The 23739-nt window shown below is 51.9% G+C and overlaps 1 protein-coding gene and 1 non-coding gene across 2 annotated transcripts in view; one reads left to right on the top strand and one right to left on the bottom strand.

Annotated features, from left to right (window-relative positions):
- The window catches only part of SYT2 (synaptotagmin 2), a 104861-nt gene extending 84136 nt beyond the window's left edge, over positions 1-20725 (bottom strand). Inside the window, exon 1 of the mRNA XM_027074718.2 lies at positions 20487-20725. The gene's annotated coding sequence lies outside the window, so the exon portion shown is untranslated. The remainder of the gene's footprint in view (positions 1-20486) is intronic.
- LOC113604009 (U6 spliceosomal RNA) lies at positions 7757-7863 on the top strand. The gene has a single exon (XR_003425825.1). It is a non-coding gene; the product is annotated as a U6 spliceosomal RNA (small nuclear RNA).
- Positions 20726-23739: the final 3014 nt, after the last annotated feature.

The raw sequence follows: 23739 nt of genomic DNA, 5'->3' as shown, positions 1-23739 counted from the left end.
CAGGGCCAGGCACATCCACCAGAGAGGGGATCGGCCCAGGGGTCCTGACCCTGGCCTTCATTAGTGCTGTGGTCCACAGCTGTTCCCTGTTGCCTTCCTGCTTTAACCTGTCTTCTCTTTGTCACCCCTACTTTGGACAGACAGATAGGGTCGCAAGGAAAACAGGCCGCAACTTCTCTCTTTCTTCCTTGAAGGTGGAGTCCTGATGCCTCTGACTCTGCTGGCCTGAGAAAGCAAAGGCATGGTCTGGGGCAGGGGCCTCACACTTCCAGGTTCCCAAAGGAGCCAAGGACAAGTTACCCTGACACCCATTCCCTATGCTCTGCTGGGCGTGGGCAGGCAGAGATGGCTCCTGCTCCAACCAGTCCCTTCGTCCACCACCCTGTAAGGCCACCATTCCTAACAAGTCCCCAACCCTAGCTTCCTGTCTCTCTAAGTTTCTTCATTTAATTTGAGAGAGTGCGCAAGCAGCGTTGAGGCACAGGGAGAGAATCCCAAGCAGGCTCCGCAGTGTCAGTGCAGACTTGGGACTTAAGCCCAAGAACCAAGAGATCATAACCTGAGCTGAAATCAAGAGTCCGACCCTTAGCCGACTGAGCCACCCAGGGGTCCCAAGCTTCCTGTCTCTTGTCACGCTCTCCAAGCCATCCCTTGTGCCCTGCCAGAGTGAGATCCTGGAGTGCACATCTTCTCTCTCACCTGCATCCTTCCCACTGAGCATTCACAGCCTTTCTGAGGGTGGCTGCTTCCTGTTCCCCTCCAGCCTCATTTCTCCCTGCCCGCCTCCCAGTATTTTTGCCCTCCTCCCCAGCCCTTCAAGTCCCTCCAGGATACTTCCCACCTCCAAGTCTCCGTTCTTGTGATTCCCTCTGCTTGAAATGACGATCTTCCCTTTGTCCATCTGGAAAATGCCCGATGTTTCTTCTAGCACCAGCTCAGGCTTCTCCTTTATGAAGTCCTCCCTGAGTCCCTTCAGCAGAACTGACAGCTTCCTCTCTTATCCCACTGTACCCTATAATTTTATCTTAGCACTTGCCTTCCTATACTGAGATTACTTGTTTGTGTGCTTGGACTGTAAGCCCATGGAGGGCAGGGGGTGTGTCATCACTAAGCATCTTTGTATCCCCAGCACGCAGCAGAGCGCCTGGCCCTTGGTGGGTACTCAGGAAAATGCTTGCCAAATGAATGAGTGAGAACTCTCAAAGACTCCAGTGAGGTGTGTTTCCAATGGAAGTGTCCTCCTCTGGGAGGTCCTCAGGCCCCCAACAGTGCAGCCTTTGGTTCCCTTGTCTTAAACTCCAAAAGGCTGTATTGCGTAGCTTCCAGCCACCAGACGCTGAGTGCCCCCATCTGTGTGACAGGTTTGTGTTGCTGTCTCCTGTCATTTCCTTCACCCCCCATGGGAATTTAGTTTGAATCTCTACCACGTCGCCCACAGGCAGAGAGGAACCCTTGGCTCTGCCAAGACTAGCCCTGGCCTGGGCATGTTGTAGACCTTCAGCTGAGCTTGAAAACTCAGTAGAGAAGGGAACTCTGTGAGTGGGGGTCTCCTCTCGACTGGGCACTAGAGAGGGAACCCTGTGATGGTAACTCCAAAGGCACATGTGGCTCTGACAAGGAGGGGAGCTGTTTTCTATGAGAAACAGCCTTGTTTGTTTCTTTTTTAAAAGAATAGATCCTCTTCTGCACCATTAATATTTCCCTCTGGGAACCTGAGGGTGAAAGCTCTCCTTCTCCTCCCCTGCGCCTTCCTATTTGCCAAGTCCTTTGCACCTAACACTGAACTGAAGCTAAAAGAAGCAAGAATAGTCTTTCCAGCCATCACAGTTCTGAGGGCATATTAATGGAATAGGGACAGTGCCCCAGATGGCAGCGTGGGCCTACTCCATGCTGCAGCCCATCTGGTCAACCAGGGCCCCTCCTGCAGCAGAGGCCAAGAAAACAGAGATAACTTTCTTGCAGGCAAGAGCCTGGCTTCCTGGTCACTGGCGTTCCCTGTACCCAGGGGCTGGATTTCAGAGCGGAACACCAAATACGCTTTCATACTCCCACCGCAGTGTGAACTCTGGCAAGCTGAGTTTCACTTTCCCCAACCGTAAAATGGGCAAACGCAATCTGCCATAGTGACCTCACTCCTTGTCCTCCACCCCTAGTGTCAGAAGGGTGAAATGAAGGGATGTGGTAAAAGCCCACTGAGGTTTTCCCTCATTCCTTAGCAAGGATGATCCTGTCATTATAACGCTCTGAGCTGTGCCCATGGGAGGACACAGTCAAGGGTCTACATGAGGCAGGGAATAGTCCTGCTAGATGTTCTGATTTGGCCTCCTGGACAGCGCCCAGGTATCGAGCGGAGAAATGTGTCAGGTTGGAAATGAGAGATAGCTACAGAGGGATTTGGCTCTAACCCCAAAATCCTGAATTGCGTTCTCCCCTCTGTTAAGCGAGCATTACTCATCCATCTCCCACGCCTGTGATGTTACATGAGACCTTGGAGGGAGAAAACTGCAGACCCAAAGAACAAGAGGATCCACTTGGTTGCGGCAGGAGGGCATGGGACTAGAAGCCGGAAGAACTTCCTGATGGGGGAGGAGCCTGTGAGACTTGGAAACGGGTGGCCAGAGGCACTGGCCCCATCTCTGTCCTCGGGGTCTTTCAGAACTCAGGAGCACGGGCTGAGTTAGGCTGTTCATCTTACAGCCGTGTCCTCAGGTGGCCCCTCGTCCAGCTTCTGGTGGGGATGGGAGACATGGGAAAGGAGGAAGATCAAATGGGAGCCAGAATTTGGAGGTTCTATTTGGGGTCTGGAGCTTCACAGAAGGTTCAGTGCTCCTGGGAGCAGCTCCAGGAAGGCCACCACCCACTGATAGGGTGGCTGAGGCTCAGCATGGGAAGGCACTCCCTTCAGCCGCACCATGGGACCAGGCCCCCATTGCAAATCTGGCCATTCTCCTCCCTGAATTCCTGGTATACTCAAGGGGCTTACTCTCCTCCCTACTGAGCTGATCAGAAGGGGCACTTCCCCAACACACACACACACACACACACACACACACACACCCACACACAGTCACTCCCATCATCCCATCCCCCATTGGGGACCAGCCAGCCTTCTTGGCACAGCTGCTTGTGGCTGTAATTCTATCCCGGGATCCCCATGACATCATTCCCCACATGGTCAGTGGGGAAGGGGAGGAGGGAACAAGGTGGCTTTGGGACAGGGAGAAAGGGCCAAGAGACTTGTCCCTGAAGACACACCTCTAAGGAGAGGCATTGTGGGAGGGGCCCAGCTCCACAACCCCAGAGCTGTACAGTCTTAGGCAAATCATTTAACCCCTTGGAGCATTCTCACTCATCTGCATAATAGGGCCATTCTACAGGGTTGTCTTCAGTACCCAAGAGGCAGGGAGCATTGTGGGAGGGGAGGGCTTCCCCCCCCCATCCTCCATCCACCATCAGCATCCCACCAAGCCCTCTCAGATATCCCAGGGGCTGCATGTTGCACCTTTGTTTACCCCAAACTATCCTCTCTGTCATTCACCAACATTCTGAATGTTGGACAGTGTAGCCACCCCATAAAGCAGGCAAGTCCAGAATAAAGGACTATGGGCCTCTGCCCCCTCCCCTGTAAAAGTACACCCTGAGAAGGTTGCCCCACAGGACCCTCTGCACAAAACTCACTCCTCCTTGGGGAAGTGCCCCCACACCCATGATTCTGAGAGTCAGGGAAACCCAGGAGCCCCACACCTACCAGGAGGGCAGCATGAAACATCTGATTACACAAACCTGCCATGGTCCCTGCTGAATATTTCATACAGGAGCAATGATCCATTAGTCACCATCAATTATTCATCCTCATCAGGGCCAGCACCAGGGACACAGCATGGGAGCAGCTGGAGCTGGGACCCACACCCACTCTACCTCCACTCCCCATCGAAGGCAACCAGAAATCTCTCCCATCCCCCTGCCCACCTAGGGTCCTACTGAGGACCCACCTCTGAAAAGTATGCACGGGTAGTCAGATGGGTATCATCCCACTGAACAGATGGCCAGCAAGTCACAGGCCAAGCTGAGACTGCAATGCATGAGCCTCACAGTAAGGATTTCCAAGAAATAAGAAATAGACACACTCTCTTTATCAAGTTCAACAAGCATATTTGGCAGCAGGTTGATGCCACAGAGGTGGCTGGACCAAAGGTACCGGGTATGTGTCCCTTATAAAGACTCCTACTGCCAGGCCAGCTCTGGCCCCATTCTGAAGGTCTCCTTCCTTCAAAAGAAATCACAGAATCATGGACTCTCAGAGTTGAAGAGAAAAGACCCTCAAGACCAAGCCATCAGTGTGACAGGAGCCCCTCCAGCAACATAACAGGTAAATGGCCCCTGGCCTCTGCTGAAATGTACCTAAGGACAAGGTGCTTGTGTCTCCTGAGAAAAGCCACTGAGTGTTTGGACAGTTCTAATCCTTCAACATTCATTCCATAAATATTTACTGAGTATCTTCCACGTGCCAGGCACCAATGGAGACACTAGGTTTACACCCAAAACAGACCAATTCTTGCTCTATTTGAAGGGTGTTGGGGTGTCTGGATAGTTCAGTTTGCTGAGCATCTGACTCTTGATTTCAGCTCAGATCATGATCCCAGTGTCATGGGACTGAGCCCCACGTCAGGCTCCACACTTAGCGTGGAGTCTGCTTAAGATTCTCTCTCCCTCTCTCTCTCTCTCTCTCTCTCCCCCCCCCCCACTCATAGTTTCTCTCAAAAAATAAAATAAATATTTTTTTTTTTTAAAAAGAACTGTCTTCCTAACAGTGGGTCAAAATTAGTCTCCATGTATCTTGTGCTCTCTGGGTCTGGTAGGAGATGAGAAGTAGAATCAATTCTCTTTAAGACCAAAGCCTTGGGCTTACTGCAGTTAAGACTATGGGACCCAGTTTGCTCCTCCAGGCTGGCCTTGCACCCCCAAACCACCTCCCTGTTTGGGCAATGGTTTTCAGGACTTGGACCTGAGCAATGGGTACTCTTGGTGTTAGCGGAGTGTTAGCCCCCAATTCTCCCTCCCCCAACAAGAATATTGTACCCACACATGCAAACACCAGTCTTCTCTGCCAAGCAAGAGACTTGTTCTATCTCTGACTCCAACTCCACTCCCAAGAACTGGTTTTGTCCACTGGTAAGGCAGGCAGTGAACCACCCAGTGTTAAAAATGACACAGGAAAGCAGTGCCTTAAATATGTTCCTCAAACAGCCTTCACCATGCCTGGAATCCCATCGTTATTTATCCAGCCTTTTCTGGGTAGGCATCACTGCCTATTCAACATGCAGATGCCTTTTTGTTGGGAGGAGTGCCATGTTCAGCAGAGGAGCAGTTTGAATCTGTGCCTGGGGCTGCAGAATAAGACATACCGCACTGTTTTCAGGGCTAGGGGAAGGGAGATGAGATTAGCAGGCCTGGAAGAGTGGCGAGGACTGGGTAGCACAGAACAGCCGGTAGGCACTTGACATCTCTAAAGGGAGAAGAACCCAAAGAAGAGATAGGAGGTAACCTGAATATTGTCTGGAATTTCCCTTTTGTGTAAGGTAAGTTATGGAGAGTTTCAAGTGATTCCACCCAGTAAGTAGAGCCTGAGTTGCTTCTCTCATCACCCAAAGGATGATCGTTACACATTCTCCCTGATGCTAAGTGCCCTGGACAGGGAAACAAGGAGTGTTCGGATTATCAGTTTAGTGAAATATATGGTGGTCAAGTATACAGTGGTCAATATATAAGTGGGGAAGATGAGAAACGAAGGAACTGGAGAATAGAAAAGAAGAGCTTCTTTTGTCTGCAGGATTTTCTGGGGCCTGCAAGAAAAGGACTGACCCCATTCAGATGAACCAAGAGGCTGAAAAGGTGGTGTAGCCCTACTACAGGCACATAAGGACACAGCCATGGTCTGGCACTCTATCTTCTCTCCCACCATCACAGGCAGACTCCCCCAGCCCTCAGGGCTCTGAAGAGCCTCCAGTCTCTGCCCACCCTACCCCCACACTGGGCCCCATGCCAATCTATGCAGCCATTCCTCCTGTTGTAAGAAGAACTCCCACTGCAGCTCCCACAAGTGAGGGAGGGGCTCAGTTCTAACACCCTGCTGACCTGCCAGTGCAGAGAAGACTAGATTCTTCACTCTCATTCCTACATAGCCCCTCCCCTCCAGGGATGCCTAATCAGCTCCAGCTTCATGGCAGTACTCTATCTATCTTCAGTTAAGTTTCATGTAACAGACTGAACAGACTGCACCATGCCACAAAAGCCCTCCCTTCCCACCAACCCAGGAAAGATTTTGCCTATGAGTGGAGTGGGCAATGAGGTATCTGGAATAACAAATATTACAGGGAAGATGCCCCTGTGCTAAACATTTCAGCAAGGTGGAGGGAGATGCCAGTCACTGAGTTTGGGAGACTCAGTGGATTCCAAGACCCGAGGTCATGTATTCCTATAACCTACAAGCTAAACTGGACCTCCCCTAACCTAGGTCATATGTGTCAAAGCTACTTTTAAAGACCTCTTGTGAAAGATGATTATAGACAGTCAGGCTCGTAGCATATTTGGAATTCATTCCTCTCATTTTATAGAGTAAAAAGTGGGATTCAGGAAGAAGAGGTGGCTTGGCCAGGGTCTTGCAGTCAATAAAAAGTGATAACAATTCTTCACAACACCAATTATCTTCTCATCCCAGCCTCTATCTCCAAAATTGGAAAGTCAGGACTTAGCCTGTGACAATCCAGTCTGGAGAGAGAGCGCGCACAAGTGCAGTGCTCTGTCCGTGGTGCTGAAACTCCCCTCTCAAGCAGCCAAGAGCATTGTTGACATGCCTCTAGCATTGTAAAGGTGTTATGGGGGATTTGGGAGGAAGTTGATAATATAATCCAGGAGACCATTTACATGAAGGAGTCAGAGACTAATTCTAAGGGCATAAATAGGCATATGAGCGTGGGAAAGGGGGCAGTGTACTATCCCTACCCTTGAACAGGGTATGGCCCCCTGATTTTAAGACACTGAGATACAGGTCGTTTCAGAGAAGCTAAAAGTGAGAAAAAAAAACAAAACAAAACATGACTATACTGGTCAGCTTCAAAGTTTCCATGGGGAAACTTTCTAAGAAGGAAGTCACCAAAGGGAAGGCCAAGAGAAATTTGGAGACTATGTGGATTAATAGGAGAATCTTTAGAAGATGTGGGGTGATTTTGAAAGGTTCTGCCATAAGCCTGGAGGCTGGGCATCAGGATTTTTCAAGGTCATACCTCCAAAGTCCAGAATTATGACTGTGATCCTTCTGTGGTTCTTGGAGTCAAGTGGGGGAGGGAGGGATATATGTGTGTGTGTGGGTGTGTGTGTGTGTGTGTAATTAAAAAAGCACTGTCAGGATTGTGTTAAAAAGGAGTTGAGTCTAGCCTGAGCCCCAAACTGGAGTCCATACTGAAAAAATCTGGAAGCCGTGTTCTTCACAAGATCCCTAGATTTTTACTCTCTTCAGTATTGAGGCTGAGTGATAGTGGCTTGGTGGCAAAGCAAATGTTCAGCATGTGTGAATGGATCACATACAAGGAGCTGTTTTAGGGGCACCTGGCTGGTTCAGTCAGTAGAGCATGCAACTCTTGATCTCAGGAGTCATGAGTTGAAGCCCAGCATTGGACACAGAGCCTACTTAAAACAAAACAAAGAAGCTGTTTTAGCAAGGGATGCACAGCACCCTGAATTTAAATGGACAGCCCGTGTGCTCACTTTGGCAGCACATATACTAAAATGGGAATGATACAGAGAAGATTAGCATGGCCCCTGCACAAGAATGACATGCAAATTCCATGGACAGCCCACATGGTAGCAGACATCTGTATACTCTGCTACAGGTTTGACTCTCATAAGGGAAGTCTCCTGATGCTGAGTTCACACTCTCACACACACACACACACACACACACACACACACACACACACCATCCCTCACCTCAGAGATGTCATCCTAACACTGATAAAGAAGAGACTTTCACTCTCCCAAGCCCTATTATGTCCAGCATTACTCTGTTCCTCTTCCTCCTCCCCACCCTACTCCTCCTCTTCCTCTTTTCCTCCCATGCTGTGATGCACTCATTGAATACAAGTCAACTATAACAACTGTGCACACAGTCAACTCTTTCCAGCATGTCTATATCCACACTCATAAACCCTGGGATAGAGAGAATCTTGGTGGTCAATCTATCCTTTATAAATATCTACCCTGTCCCAGACTTTCTTTTTTTTAATGGTTATTTATTTATTTACTTAGAGAGTGGGGGAGGGACAGAGAGAGAGAATCCCAAGCAAGCTGCACACTGTCAACATAGAACCCGACATGGGGCTCAGCCCCATGAACCGAGATCAGGACGTGAGCCAAAATCAAGAGTCAGATGCTTAACCAACTGAGCCACAGGCACCACAGAGACTGTCTTCTCTTTGGAGATCTCACCATCTGTTTGCTCTTCTCTCACAGTGTCTAACCACATTTACTGTTCAGAAATTCCTCTTTGTATCTACCTGAAATCCTTCATATTCTAGATTGCCTTTCTGACATCATGAATCATTAAAGATGCAAAGCATCTTCCTCACTGGGAGTGGGGGGCAGGGTTTCATTGGACCTTTTGTAATCTGCAGGCAGACACATGGATGACTGCAATACTCCCCCTACCTACATACACATGGAGAGCCTGTGACCATGGGTAATAACAACAAAAAAGCCCAAGGACACAAAGAATCCTGGAGATGGCATCTGATCCATCTCCTGTTTTTAGAGACAGGACTACCTCAGGGTCCTCTGAGAAGGCCAATCCCATGCCCTCAAGGAGCTCATCTCCAGTCCTTGTTTCTGGGTCTGAAACATGAAGCACCTAGCTTTCCTTAGCCCCCAAACCCAGCCTCATATTGCCAGCAACTAATACACTTCTCAGAAGCCATATTTATATTACAGCAGGACAAGAGAGCAAAGGTGTAATTGGGCTCGATTTGATTGAGTGTGACAATTGCAGTTAGCCACATGTGTCATTGAGAGATGTGAACTGGGGATAGTTTATGCTCAAAAACTCATTTCCAAGAAGACCTGACATCTTCCTCTCACAGACATCCAGACAGTGCTGACATCAGTGGCAACGGAAGAAAAGATCCATGGACTCGTCTGAGGGAGAGACCTCGTAAGGTCATCTATCTACTCCTGCCTCCACCTCCACACAAACACTCCCTCAGAAAAGCTTTTTCCCTGCTGTTCTGGAACATCTCTCTGACACTCTCTCTTCATCCCCTTGATTGCCTACCATGTCTCAGTGCAACCAGCAAGAAAGTGCTGCCTAATGTCGAACTTACTAAACCCTGCTTGCTTCAGTTTCCAACCCTTGCTCTAGTCCTAACCTTGGTGAAATGACAGAGACCTTCTCCTCTTATATCTCCATCCCTGATTCCAACCACTCTGGGGACACACCTGTCATGCTCACTCCTCCATTTGTGATGTCAAAGAACCATGGTCCCCTGGCTCTGGGCTTGTTCTCTGTCTCTCTGCTGATCGCTGGAATCAGTAGCCAAGGAGCTGTCTCATCCCTGTTCCTGAATTCCTTTCTCAGTCTGCAGAGGAAGAACTATAGTTTGGCCTTTGAAAACCTCTAATGCTTTTCTGGGACCCTAAGAAGGGACTGCAGGGATTTCTAGTCAAATATCTTCACTTTACAGAGGAATGAACAAATACAAAGAGAGAAAAATGACAAACTCAGGGTCACCAGGGGAATTAGAGGCAGAGTTAGACTCTCTTTTGCCCTCCACAACGCAGAGCCTGCCTCCCAGCTCCCTGGCAATGCCAGGGAGTGAGCTGAAGTCCCAAGAGAAGGCCCAGGAGTGCCTATGGCTCCTCCACAGTTCATGAATCATGGTGGCCACATACCCACTATTCCCACCCTGCTAGATGCCCCCATTATAAACTCTAGGAGCGTTGAGTTCTTTTTTACCTCACATCAATTATCATAATTGTAATTCAATAATCAATTGTGTGTTTCTTGTCTTCAGTGTCTTTCTTCCCTCAGGCTATAAAGGTCATGAGGGCAGGAACTGTGTCTGCCCTGTCTTTATCACCACTGCAGCCTTGCACATGAATGGCTGTTGCACAAATGAGTGAATGAATAAATGAATGAATGGGAGCCTGTGGAGGAGTGACCTATGTAACCCCTGCAATGCTAGGGGTCCCAGCTTCTTGCCCTGGCTCTAACACTGAGGGAGGCAATGTCACAACTTTTCCTTCTCTAGAGAATTGGGGCATAGAAAAGAGTCTTATCACTATGGGGTACGTACACTTGAAGCAGCCCTTTGCTTTAGGTGAGCCCTTCACCTGAAGTCATTAGTGAAAGTATTTAATGAGTCTATATGCTCTCTTATCTATCTCTCTCCCCGCCCCCACCTCCCCCACATCACTTCTGTCACTAGGGCGGTGACAGGTGCCCCAATCCCTGGCCCCAGACACACTGTCTCATTCACCTTCCACCAAGTCTCCTGCTTCTGAGCACCACAGTCCCCCATCAATGCTGCCTCCAGAAAGGTCTAAGCTAACAGTCACAGCCAAGCAGGCTTCACCTGCATTAGCTCCTAATCACAGATGGCAGCTGTCACAGGGCCTGGAAAGGCAGCAATAGTTATAGGAGAAACCATGGGTCCAAAGTCTGCAAGGAGACCACACAGCGGCCATGCCCCCAAGCCAGACCCCAGCCTAGGACCCTGCCCAGAGCACTTCTGAGCCAAGAAGGGAAGTGGCATGTGGTGGGAAAGAGAGACCACATGTCAGCTGGAGAAGTCTTCTCCAACCTGAAGATTGGTCTCAGATCCAATTTCATTCTCAATTTCCAAGGAATGTGAGAGGGAGGCCCCACTGCCCACAGGCAACCTGCCAAGAGCTGTGTGTATGTGTGGTAGGTTTGCATCTGTGTGTTTATGTGAAGTTGTGAATCTTCCCTCCTCTGAGCCAAGTGCTCTGGGGTGTCACAATCCCCAGACAAGAGACAAGCAAGAAATGCTCTCTGAAAGTAGGGTGATGGGATGGACCCTGGGAGGGGCTGTTTTGGGAATCTGCCTAGCTTGCTAAAGGCCAGAGCTCTGTGTCCCAAACTGAGAGTCCTGGGGGTGCCAACTTGCCCTATGGAGGCTGCCCTATCCTGTGTCTGTGAACTTCCAAATTTACTGTCGAGTTGTCCCTGCCCACTGGCCGCCAAGCCCAGGGTCGGTTTCCAATACATCTCCTGGGTAGAGAGGAAGAGCCAGAGGGAGAAAAATACATTCATGGGACTGTGAGAGTGGAGAATCAGGGACCCAATCCTGCTTTAGCTCAATGACCCCATAGGACAGTGTCCAGGGTCTCAATGTCCAGGAAAGGACAAACTGCTCAGGTGACCCTCTCATCAGGGAGGCTTCCATCTTTTACTATGTCTCAATCTTTCCCCATTCCTGGTCTATGATGGGCAGCACAGGATGGCTGAGCCGGGAAAGGAGCTATGTGCCAGGATAATCAATTACCCAGCCATGTGGCTGCTGAAGAGCTGAGAGACGAGTGTTCCCTGTTGGGCCAGATGTACATGTGCAGACACCTGACCTCGTCTGAAGGTAGCTATTCCACTGTCCTCCAGAGTCTCCCTGCCCTGCCCTCCACTTGTCCTCCCAGGATGAACCAGCCACATTCTCTCAGTGCCCAAGCCACAAAAGCCACGGAAGAGACAATGAAGGCTGCCTGTTCTTCCTGAGGGAGAAGCAGTTACCTCCTGGCCTCTAAGATCAGGGTGCTAACTCTTAATTACAACAGACAGTTGTCCAGGAAGACAGAGCCCGTAACTCTGCTCCCAGCTCGCAGCTTCTCTGTGGCTGCCGGACTGTATACATGGAGCCCCAGACTCACCTGGCAGGAGGCAGCGAAGGATGAATTATAAGAGGAAACGGGTACTCAGAACAGCAGGAAGAATATGGCTAGACACAAAGAACTTCCTCACTCTTAGGGGTTCCTGTTAAGGACTGATTTTCCTTCCCACCAGGTGGTCCTTGGAGGGCCTGTCCAATAGGGGCTTTAAGTCCCCTACACAAGATAGGGAAGCACTGCCAGTCCTCATTTGTGAGATTTTACTTCTGGGAGGGACTGAGATCCGGGTTTCCTCTGCACCCCCAGAGCTGTGTGGACAGAACGAGTGCCCAGACGCTACCAGCACGACCAGTTCTACATAGAGGACTGTGAATAGCTGCCTGTGCAGGCATCTATCACAGTCCAGCCTGACCGCCCCCCACCCCCGTCCACAGTTGTGCAGCCTGGGGGACTGTGGCACTGGGGACAGAGTCTGGATGTGGACTCTGCTGCCCACTAGCAGTGTGACCTTGGGGACATTCACTTCACCTTTCTGAGACTCACTGTTTTCATCTACAAAGGAGGTGAAATATCACAAGCTCTCCAACGAGAGGGGCTTTCTGCACCCTTCTCATTTCTTCACAAAGAACATTAAAAAGACGTGCACTCAAGAGTGAAGATTTAATAAAAATTTATAATCTTTGCTACTTCATTAAAGGAAGTCTTAAGTGGAACTGGCATTTATTTATCTATTTATTTATTTAGCAGTTGTGCGATGCAGAAGAATCCATTGGTTAGAACGGTTTGGTGCCCGACCTTGATCCACACTGAGGTACGAGCAGTTCAACCCATTGCTTTAGGACCATCACTGCCAACACATTAAAAACGGCAAACCACCTTAGGGTTATTCTGAAAAGAGTTTGGACGTTATGGCTCCCCCTGAACAATTCTTGGGGGCTCCCAGGGGTCCACAGATCACTTTGAGAACGGCTGTTCTAGGACATCTCGTGTAATCTTCCCATGGGCCATATCCCTTGTGTGTTACTGTCTCCATTTTCAGATGAGAACCCTGAAACTCAGACAGTTTAAGGAACTTGCCCAGACACAGGCAGAACGTGGCAGGTGTGACCTAAACCTAGGCTATATGACTCCCTGCCACACACATGCCGTTTCGGTTATGCCCTGCAGAACACGCAACTGTGGGCCATGGACCCAGGGGGTGTTGGGCATCTTCTCTCCGCCTCCCCCCTCACCTCTCCTTCCCATGCCTTGGGGGCTCACCGTCTTTATCCCCGGGGAAAGCTGAGGACACCTCCCAGCCTCTGCAGGGGTGACGATCTGGCTCTGTTACTGTCTGTTACCCCTGGGTACCTCTGCTACTCTTCCACCAGCAGGAGCTGGGGGCCGGGGTCTCCCTGGGAAGCCCTTGACCCTGGGGGGCTGAGCTAACAATCGCAGGCTCAGCCTTCGCTTCTCCCCTGCCTCAGTGCAGTTCTCAGCATCAAAGAGCTAATCCAATTTCTCCGTTGTGCTTCCCCCATTTGCCTCCTGCAATGCCAGGATTGATCTGGAACCAGGGCAGCCTTATTAAAGTGATGCCTTTTCCTCCTCATGGGAGAGTCAAACTGGGAGAGGGAGCCCTCTTACCTCCCCTCAATTAACTCCAAGTTTCCTGCTAACCCCAATCCCAGCCGCAGCCACCCTGTGTTTCCTGGGGTTTACTTCTAGTTTTCCTTGGCTCCTAGTGGTGAGGCTGGATTTCAGCCCCCAGGTCTGCTTCCCCAGGATCTCAGAGCACTTAACCACTAGCCTCTTGTTCATCCTCTATACATTCCTCAGACAGGGTGGAACACAGGAACCCAAAGGTTCTGGCATCTAATCTCAGACCCCCCTCATTGGGCCTGTGACTTTGATCCATGTCAGTTGGCACAATAAGGGATCCATGGCTAACAATGAAAATGGAGAGCCAAGCAGCCCCAAGGAGGATAGGGATAAAGGGGTATGTGTTTACTAAGCATGCTTTTCTCCAAATAAACACAGCAGATGAGAGACAAAGACGGTGCTCGGGGACCTCTACCACCGGTAGCCCATGCCCTCTCCCCAGAACACCCTCATGCCACCTGTCAGGGTCTCCTCCTCTCCAAGGAGGAGTCAGGGGATATGAAGTTGGGCTAAAGCAGGAGAAGCTAAGGTTAGACATCAGAGAGGAATTCCTTTCTGTAAATAGCATAAAAGCTTCTTCCCCAATCACTTTGGGGAACAAGATGCTAAAGGATCATGTAGAAAGCAGGGGTGAGCCTCCTTGATTTGGCTGCAGTCACCTCCTGCATCTGCAGTGGGCTGTTGGGCCTCGACCCCACTTCGTCTCCCCTCCAGGTCATCTCCTCAGTCGGCCTGGCATGGAAAGGGTTAAGTTTCTCCCCGCCCCACCCCCATCCTCCAGCTAAGAGGCCCCCTTGTCCCATTCCTCCATTCTTTTCAGTTTTCCCGGCTCCCTACTGCCAAGCTCACAGTTACATTCAACAGTAAGTATGGAATAATTGTAATGGGTGAATGTCACCTCCAACTGCAATGTTCTCTAATCGCTAAATTCCAGAGTTTCGGCATCAACCCAGTTATGGGAAGCCCTGCCAGGGGTCTCCATGGCCTGAGGACTCCTTGTCCCACCCAGAGGCACCTGGTCCTCACAAATGCCTCAGGGGAGCCTCCCTGACTCGCTGCTCAGCTACTGCCCTACCCTAGTCCCAGACCGTCCAGTGATGAACCCCTTGGGTTTCTCGGTTTCTTTGCAGAGGGAGGAAGTGAAGAAGGCCCCAAGGGCTGAGGGAAATCTGGTCCTGGCCAGGCAGCTATCCTGGGGCTGGGGAGCTCTGGGAGCCCAGTCACCGTGCACCCAGCCATCACAAATGACCCTGGCAACAGAGCTCCACTCTAGGTGTAAAGTGGGGGGACCCAGTAGAGGAGGAGCCCCATGCTCTGACTTTGGGGAGCTCCCAGGCCAATGGAAGATATGTGGTTCTTCTGACCTCCCTTTTTAATCCCTTGTGCTTCTTACAGAACAGGTGCTGAGTCCATCTGAATTGGAAGTGGAAGGAAAAGGAGGAGAGGAGGAAATCAGGAACAATGTGCTCTGGCTCAGACAGTGCTTGGACTCCAGTTGCCCCTCTATGCGAGGGTTGAGTGCTGGGCTCTAAGTCCATGGGGGTCTTGACTTCTCAACCCTGGACTCTCTGAAGAAGAGAAGCAGTCAGATACCAACTAGACACGCACACATGTACACAAGCCTATGTCTTGCTGGGCTTCGGAAGAAAACTCTACCAAAATGGGAACTTGCAGAGGCTTTGGGTGCCAATTATGCCAGCACCCCATTCAGACAAGGCTGTCTGAGGCTGGGGGCAGATTCCCCAAGTGCCCCATCATTTGCTCTGCTCCACCCACGATGGTTCTTTCCTCCTTGCTTCGGAGCAGGTGCTCCTGAAGATGCCCGAGCCCTTACGGCAAGTCCCAAGGAAACCCAACACCAGAGAGGGAGAGCTGATTCCATTTCTCCAAAGGATCACTGCCTGATTTTGTAAAAGTCTGCTACCTGATTTTAATTACTGGTTCCCTGCTTATACTCAAAGCACTGATGACACTGAGGACCCCTGACCATGTTGGCCAGTTCCACACTCAAGACAGAGCTGGTGAGAGGGAACTGGGGAGGGGAGGCTCACTGAGGAGAAGCTTTGACCAATTAGCCACAGTGGCCTGGAAAGACCCCCAAAGTCTACGATCTGGGTTCGAGACCTTGCTCTTACCTCTTGATGGTGCAAGATTTTAAATCGGTCACATAACTTCTCCGGGCCTTTGCCTCTTTATTATAAAAGGGGACCGTGATGGCTGCTGCGAGGCCTCTGTGGTACTAAGGCCTGCAGTGATGAGAGACAGAAAAGCTTCATTACAGAAAGGGAAACTGAAGGGGGGAGCTGGAAAAAGAAGCAGGCTCGGTGAGTGACGGCAGTGTTGCTTGGTGCCCAGTCGGTACATTCTGGCTATGCCATTTCTTACACCTGCTGGTGAGTGCTGCCTATAGCAAACGCTGAAATCCTGAGGCCCTGGACGAAATGGTCAAACAAGGGCCTCTTCTGACTTTATGACAGCAGGGCTGTCCTCTTTGTTTCTTGTTCCTGACCCCCAATTTGGGAGCTGCCTGGTGGCACCAAACCCTCTGAGTTTCAGTGACTATTATAACAGAATGAGCAACTCATAGCCTACTTCCCTAAGAATTCAACCTCCCCATCCCTGGCATTCAGTCATATGGTCTCTAGACCAGACAGGTGGGGAAGTCTGTCCTAGTCTGGAAATTATCCAGGGAGGAAGCTTTTAGAACCTCTCTTGCATACCATGTATTTGGGGCATCCTTCCTGATGTTTAATTTTAGACCCCTTCCTGAAGCTGAGACTTCTTTGTGTTGGGGGTTGGGGGGAGAAGAGGGGCTGGCAGCCAGGTGCTCCCTGCAGCCAACTTGCAATGAGTGGTCAGGTCCCTCTGGGCCCAGATCCAAATATACCCATCACTCTGGCTACTACCCTGAACTATCAGTTCCAGGGATGAAAAGGAAGTACTGCTGAGACAAGTCCTTCCCAGAAATGAAGCTTTGACAAAATACGGCTTTGTCAGGCATAAAAAACTGCCTGAAAGTCAGAGGGAAGAAATGCTGGAATGGCCACAGAAGAAGTTATAGCAGCTCATTCCTTTGAGTTTTTAAGATTAACAGAGGTGGAAAGCGTTCCCTCCAGTGGGGAAACCCAAGGAAGAGTCTTGTCTGTGGGCAGCGAAAGGGCTAGGAGGGCCCGTAGGTGACATCATAATGATGGAAAACACTTACATGGCCTTGACCATGTGGTAGGCGCTGTTTTAAACCCTTGACAGGAATTAATTCATTTAATCCTCACCAAATACAACCTATGTCATAGGTAGGAATTTTATCTCCACTCTACAGATGGGCAGACTGAAAAGCAGAATTCGGTTAACTTGCCCAAAGTCAGGATGAGTGACAAAAGCAGGAGGGACCCAGGCAATCTGGCTAGAGTCACTATACTGGCTCTATGACTTGACATTTCACTAAACTATACTATCCATCACAGACTCCCCGTTCTCATGAGAACCTAGGACTGGCTTCTCTGACCTAGTGGAGGAAGAATAATCAACTTGTTGCATGTATGATGATTATTCAGGTACAGAATTTAGGGTTGTATCTGTCCAGTGGGCCATATTAATTGTTATCATTTATTGAATGCTTACTACCCTGTGGGGTATTATTACCTCTGATTTACAGATGAAACCTTCCAGACCTGGTCACGTCACTCCACTGCACGGTCTTGAACCACCCTGTATGTCCTCCTAACAGCTGTTGCAATTGTGATGAATTATACGTCTGTTTAATTCTGTGTGTCATTCACTCCACTGTAAGTGCCATGAGGGCAGAAACCAGGTCTGTTTTGTTCCCAACTGAATCTCCAGTGCCTAACATACCCCTGGCACAGAGTAGACTCTCAAAAGCTAACAGTTGAATGAATGTAGAAACTGAGGCTCAGGGGCATCTGGCTGGCTCAGTCGGTAGAGCACGTGACTCTTGATCTCAGGGTCGCAAGTTCAAGTGTTGGGTGTAGAGATTACTAAATAAATGAAGAGAAAAAAAGAAAAAAGAAACTGATGCTCACAGTAGCTAAGCAATTTGCCTAGGCTGGCTGCAATGCAAAATCCACAAGGGCAGGGACTGTGGTCTGTTCGCTGCTGTATCCACAGTGACTAAAACAATGCACATAGTAGGTGCTCACATAGTAGGTGCTCCCCAATAAATATCTGTTGCCCCCCAATAGATATCTATTTAATAAATATTAAATATGAATTGATAAAGGCACACACTTTGTAATTAGGATTATGAACCCAAGCCTGTTGGTTTGCTGCCTCCTATTTTAACCACTACCCTGTACTGAGTGAACACTGTCTATAGTTCCCTTTGGACTGCCACTTCAGTTCTCAAAAATCATCTCCATCAACCTGAACCTTTTGTGTGTGTCGCTCAAGAGAAACAATCCAGCTTCAGCTAGAACTGAGATCAGGAAAGCCCAAATCCCAAAGCCAAGTGAAACAGCATTTCTACCGTCCACAGCCTTTGACTATCCCTGAGGATGTTTCTGTCCAAGGAAGGGGACAACGAGTCGCTCTTCTAGCCCACTGAGACCCAACGTCCTCGCCCTCCATCCTCACTGTCCCTCCCACACCCTGGATCCCAGACCACCTGCTGCCCCTCAATCTACTCTCCTGAGAGGGCTGCACAGACACTACAGGGTCAGTGGAGAAAAGAGGAGACTCAGCTGAGAGAGGACAGAGTCCAGGTAGAGGCAATGGGTCCTTCGATATCAGGTTTGCCTGGGGTTGGGGAATACTGGCTGAGGGAGAGCAGGGAAGAGAATTCTCCAGCCACCTCCAAAGCCCACCCACCCCAGTTCTCTGCAGTGCCAGGGACATTCCTGTCACATCTGCCTGGAAGTTGACCGAGGGTGAAAGGGAGAACGACCTCGGGTCTCTTCCTCCTAGAGACAGCAAGTCAGGTCTATGTGACTCTGGAAATAGAACACTTATCTCTGCCTTCCCCTTTCTTAGCTTTCCAGAAGCTCCTCAGCTCCTCCTTGGGCAAGGCATGGAGAGTGGGCCTGGGTCGAGCCCAAGAGGTCCCCAGAAAAAGCAAGTCCCCCCAGGGGTGTCCTAGAGGATGAAGCCAGTGATCTAAGTGCCAAGCAGGACAGCGGCTGGCTGCACCAAGGAGAGAAGCCCAGGACTGAAGGTTCAGCTGGCACTAGTCATTCCCAGGGTCATGGGGAAGAGAAGCAGGGTTGGGGCTGGGCTCCCTGGCCCAGGCCTCAATTTGCCTGGTGTGGACCCCTGACGCTGACTCACCTCTGGGGCCCTGACACAGGCTGCAGCTGGCAGTGCCTGCCAGGCCACTGCTCACCAGGCACGTCCCACTGCATCAGAACCACCCTGCCCCTCCCACCTGCCCCTCCGGCCTTGTCTTAGGGGCACAGGGCACGGCTCTACTTTTGGCACTTCTGGTGGACACAGAGATGTTTCTAGCAGCCCCAAATCAGCACTTGTACCTAAGCAGGGGGAGACGACTTAGAAAGATTACGGGCTATCCTTCTCCTCACGATCACACCCTCTTGATGAAGTGCCCAGGTTACCAAGAGCTGGACAGCTCAGGTTGAGGATAATTATTACACACGGGGGACCCCCTCAGGGCAGCTGCAGCGGGAGAGGAGGAGGGGCACCCTCCAGCTCTCCAGGTCAGACCTTGGCCCACCTTCCCGTCTCTCTGGGCACACGGAGCCTAGGAGCCTAAGGACTTCCTCATCCCCCTGCCCACCCCATTCCTATCTGGGTCCACCCACCACCCACCCCATCAGGACTCTGCCCTTGTCTCCCCACTGCAGCGCCCCCTCCTGGACCACCGCTTCTGTCCTTGCGCTCCTTTCTGCTGCCACAGGAGAGAGCAGCCAGAACACTTAGTTCTCTACCTTACAGTGAAGAGGGGGAGGATGCTGCAGAGGGAGACACAGGGCTTCCGAGACCCTCCCACCCCCACGCCACGGGCTGGGGTGTCCGGGAGGCACTTGTGGAATGTGGGAATGAAAAGGGGGAAAAGAGAATGGGGGAGAGACTGAGATAATGGGGTAGAAGGATAAATCCTCTCTCTTTTTAGTTAAAAAAAAAAAAAAAAAGCCCCCGTGTCCTGAGAGAGGTGGGCCTGAACAGAGGCAGGGGAAGGGGCGACCCCAAATCGGGAAGGTAAATGAAGGAGTCCAGAATAGCCGGCTGGTGTTGTCTGCACTTTCTGGGTCTAGGAGCCCAGCCCTGGGGAGGAGGGCTGAAGCAGGGACGGGACGTCCTAGGTCGTGCTGAGTCATGAGATTTGGAGAGAGGCGAGGGGTGCTCCCATCCCCCTCTCGCGTCCCTGTCCCAGTTCCTCTGGACCCTCCCTTCCAGAAAGTCCCTGCAGTCTGTCCCCCCACCCGCTCCCCAGCCAGGGTCTCTGCCTCCAAAGCCCGCAGACCCTCCTTCCCCTTCCCACGACGGCGGAGCCGGGGAGGGGGGGTCCCCGAGGCGTGAGGCGGGGGCTAAAGAAGCTGGATTGGAGACGCCCCCGGCGGCCATGGTGGGGGGTAGATGGGGACGTCCAGAAGCGACGGGGTCGCAGAACCCGAGGGCTCCGGGGACGTCGTCCGGCCGCAGCCCTCCGCACCTCATCCCCCCGAGCCCCAGGGAGGAAAGCTGCTCCCTCCTCCCGCCCCAAACCCGCAGAGCAGCCGGCTCCTCGCCCCTCGGGGCCAGCTTCCCAAAACGAACCTTCCACCTGGACGCGTCCAAACTCCCCCGGAAGGACGGTGCGGGCGCCCGGCCCCCTTTTGGCCCCGAACTTCCCGGACCCCACCCTCCCCCCACCCCCGGGAGCCAGGTCCCGCCCCGTGGCCCCTCGGCCCAGGAGCGGAAAACCCGCCCCAGGCAGAGAAACTTTGGAGGGGGAGTCGGTGCCCCCCACGGGCGCGGAGGGGTGGGGGGGGTGGGCACGGACTTACCGGGAGCGGCCAAGCAGGAGGGAACCCGGGTCTCCGAAGTGAGGGGGCGGAGGGCTGCGAGGGCGCGGCGCCGGCCACGGTGCAGCAGGGGCGTCCGTTCCCCCGGGGCCCGGAGTCCCCGCTCCGCGCCGGCCCCAACTCGGTCCGAAGTGCCTTTGCCGCAAGACTTGCTGAGCTTAGCAGTCTGCGCCGAGGCGGCGGCGGGAGGCCGCTGATGGCTGGGCGAGCGCGGCGAGCGCTGCAGTGAGGGGAGGAGACGCGGGCGCGCGGGGGGCGGGGCCGGCCGGGCCGGGGCGGGGCGGACCTGCGGGGACTGGTCCCCTCCGCGCCCCCGCCTCCCGCTCAAGGTCACGGCTGCTGCTCCCGGTCCGGGAGAGTCGGACCCAGTGCGGGACGTCATCGTCCCCACCCGAGATGGGCTGTCACCCCTGAGCCAGCTCCCTCTCCCAACCTCCGGAGCCCAACTGCGGCTCAAGGCTCCATTATTGGCCTCAGGAGCCCCCGTAGGCATTTGGGATCTCCGAGCCCCTCTCCCCACGCCGTCCTCCAAGTAAGGCCACCTGGAGGGCAGAGGCTTCTGAGCCTAAAGCGTTGATGAGGAAGAGGGGCATGTTTGGGAGAAGTTACAGGTGGAAAATAGAAGGGGGGGGGGGGAAGGAAGCCTGGGGAGGCGGCAAGGAAAATGGGAGGAGGGGGGAGAGTCTGGCAGGAGGTGGAGAGGAAACTCCCATTTATTAAACGACACGGTTTTCCACACATGCTGGTTTCTTAATGCTTAAGACATCCCTTTAAGGTGGGTATCGTGAGCAGTTTGCAATGGAAACGGCCCCTGGATGGTACTTTGGCCGAGAAGCCGCAGCCACACAGTAGGTGGTGGCACTGAAGAGCCCGGGGAGAAGAGCCGCAAGTCCGCGGCGGAGCCCTTCTTCGCCTACCGCGGAGACGCCAGGGCTGCCCGGGGGCGGGGGCGGGGGGGGGCCTCAGAAATTGCTTACAGCACAATTTGAATTTCCATTCTGTGAAGTCAACTTTGTAATAGGACAGTAGCACCCTGCCTCTCTCCCTGGATGCCGGGAGAGGCTCCCCCTCAGGATCCAGCCTGACGGGTCAACCCACATTTACCCAGTGAAAGACTAGGTGAGAGAGCGGAAGCCAAACGGAGGACTGCAAAGAGGAAATAGGATTTCAGGCTTGGAGGTGGAGAGAAGCAGCGGTGGAGGGCGCTCTTCCAGATCACTTTGCCGATAATACTAGGTAGATCGTTGGGGCGCCTGGGTGGCTCAGTCGGTTGAACGTCGGACTTGGGCTCGGGTCATGATCTCCCGATTGGTGAGTTCGAGCCCCGCGTCGGGTTCTGTGCTGACAGCCTGGAGCCTGCTTCAGATTCTGTGTCCCCCTCGCTGTCTGCCCCACCCCTGCTTGTGCTCTGTCTGTGTCTCTCTCACTAGGTAGATCGTGGAGACCGCCACCAGCCAACTCCCCTCAAGGGGGCAGTGGCTGTCACCAAAGGGGAGGTCATCCCTGCTCAGCATCTGCAACAAGGGGCAGAGGAGGAAGTGGGGAGTTGAGTCTGAATCTATGCGAGACTAAACCAGACTAGTAACAATCATCCAGCTGCCACCGGACACTTTCAGAGAGGATTCAGAGAGGATGCTCGGTCCCACCTTAGCCAGGTGTATCCCAGGACTTGTTGCTTCATAAGTCAGAGGGGCTCAGTTTGCTCCTTATGACAATGAATCAGGACATTCATGCAGAAGGAGGCCAGAGAGAGAGCTCCTCACACAGAACCCAGCCAAGCTACCTGGTGCCACTGCCCACCAATCTCGGGCTTGAGATCAATCTGCTGCCTCCAAGTTCCCCTAAGCACACCTGGGAGCCTGAGGGCAGACGAAGCCAGCCTGCCTTTCCAAACTACTTAGAGAGTCAACGCTGCAATCAATTTGGTTAAATGAAAAATGTGGTGTCCCTGGCTATGGCCTTAATGTTCTTTTAATTCATCAGGGCCAGCAGTGTCTGGGTTATAAACCCAATCAGGAGCTCAGCATCCCTCCTGCTTATTCCCCCAGGCTTCAGCTGGAAACCGAAAGAATGAGAAAGACACACACACCCGGCCAATTATCAAAACTTTGCTTTTCAACCGTTGGTCCTTGTAAAAAGATGAGCCCTTGGTCGTCTTAGACCACCATCACTGACTTGCCTGCTCTCCCGTAGGGACCATCAAAGTAACTGATCCCTCTGCCTCCATGCCGTATCACTTCTCACCCATGAAGGTGACAGAAGGCTGCCTAACTAATTCCAAGAGTTCTCCAGGGAGAAAGAGTCTGTAACTCCCTGGCTACATGATTTCACCACCTTCCAATGCACAGCGCTGCCTGGACGTTTCCTTTTTCTAGTTTTCCACAGGTAGGAGACAGAACAGAACAGGGAAGAGCAGCATCCACGCCATCCCACCTCTCCCCAGGGACCAGAGATGCGGAGTCCCAGCATCCTACCCAACAGGTGGCTTATCTTCTGCTTAAATAATCCCATTCTGGGTCTCCCTATCTCATGGGTCTGCCAGCCCTTACACTTTCTAACTCTTGGATTGTATTGCCCTCGGTTCTGGTGAAGTCTTTGTCGGCACAAAGCTTTTCAACGCTCTGCTTGTCATCAGAGCAAATAGAAAAGAGCCGGAGACAGGCCAGCCAACCTTACCCGCGGGCCTTGGCCAGCTCCCGTTTCCTGCTTTCTGTTCACACACGTGGAACACAAACACTCACCCCTGAAGCTATCCCCCTTTCCCTGCACACATCCATATCCCCCTTCAGGAGTGGTTTCTATTGTTCCTGACAACTAAGCAAACAAGGATTAAACTCTCCACTGAAGTACACCTGCTCTACTGACTGGCATTGAGCAAACACTTGTAAAGACGTCCGTATATGCAGTGCCTGACACCGAAGGTCTCAGCTTTCGTCTTCTATTCTGATTTTAAGACTCAAAAGTCAGGGCGCCTGGGTGGCTCAGTCAGTCGGGCGTCCAACTTCAGCTCAGGTCACGATCTCGTGGTCCGTGAGTTCAAACCCTGCGTCGGGCTCTGGGCTGATGGCTCAGAGCCTGGAGTCTGCTTCTTGTTCTGTGTATCCCTCTCTCTCTGCCCCCCTCCCTGTTCATGCTCTGTCTCTCTCTGTCTCAAAAATAAATAAACGTTAAAAAAATTTTTTTAATTAAAAAAAAAAAGACTTAAAAGTCCACAGAAAATGTTAGTCATGACATG

The sequence above is a fragment of the Acinonyx jubatus genome, chromosome E4 (assembly GCF_027475565.1).
Source record: "Acinonyx jubatus isolate Ajub_Pintada_27869175 chromosome E4, VMU_Ajub_asm_v1.0, whole genome shotgun sequence".
In the NCBI taxonomy this organism is placed as follows: domain Eukaryota; kingdom Metazoa; phylum Chordata; class Mammalia; order Carnivora; family Felidae; genus Acinonyx; species Acinonyx jubatus.
Note: the sequence above shows the minus strand (reverse complement) of the source record. Positions and strands in the feature narration are given on the sequence as shown.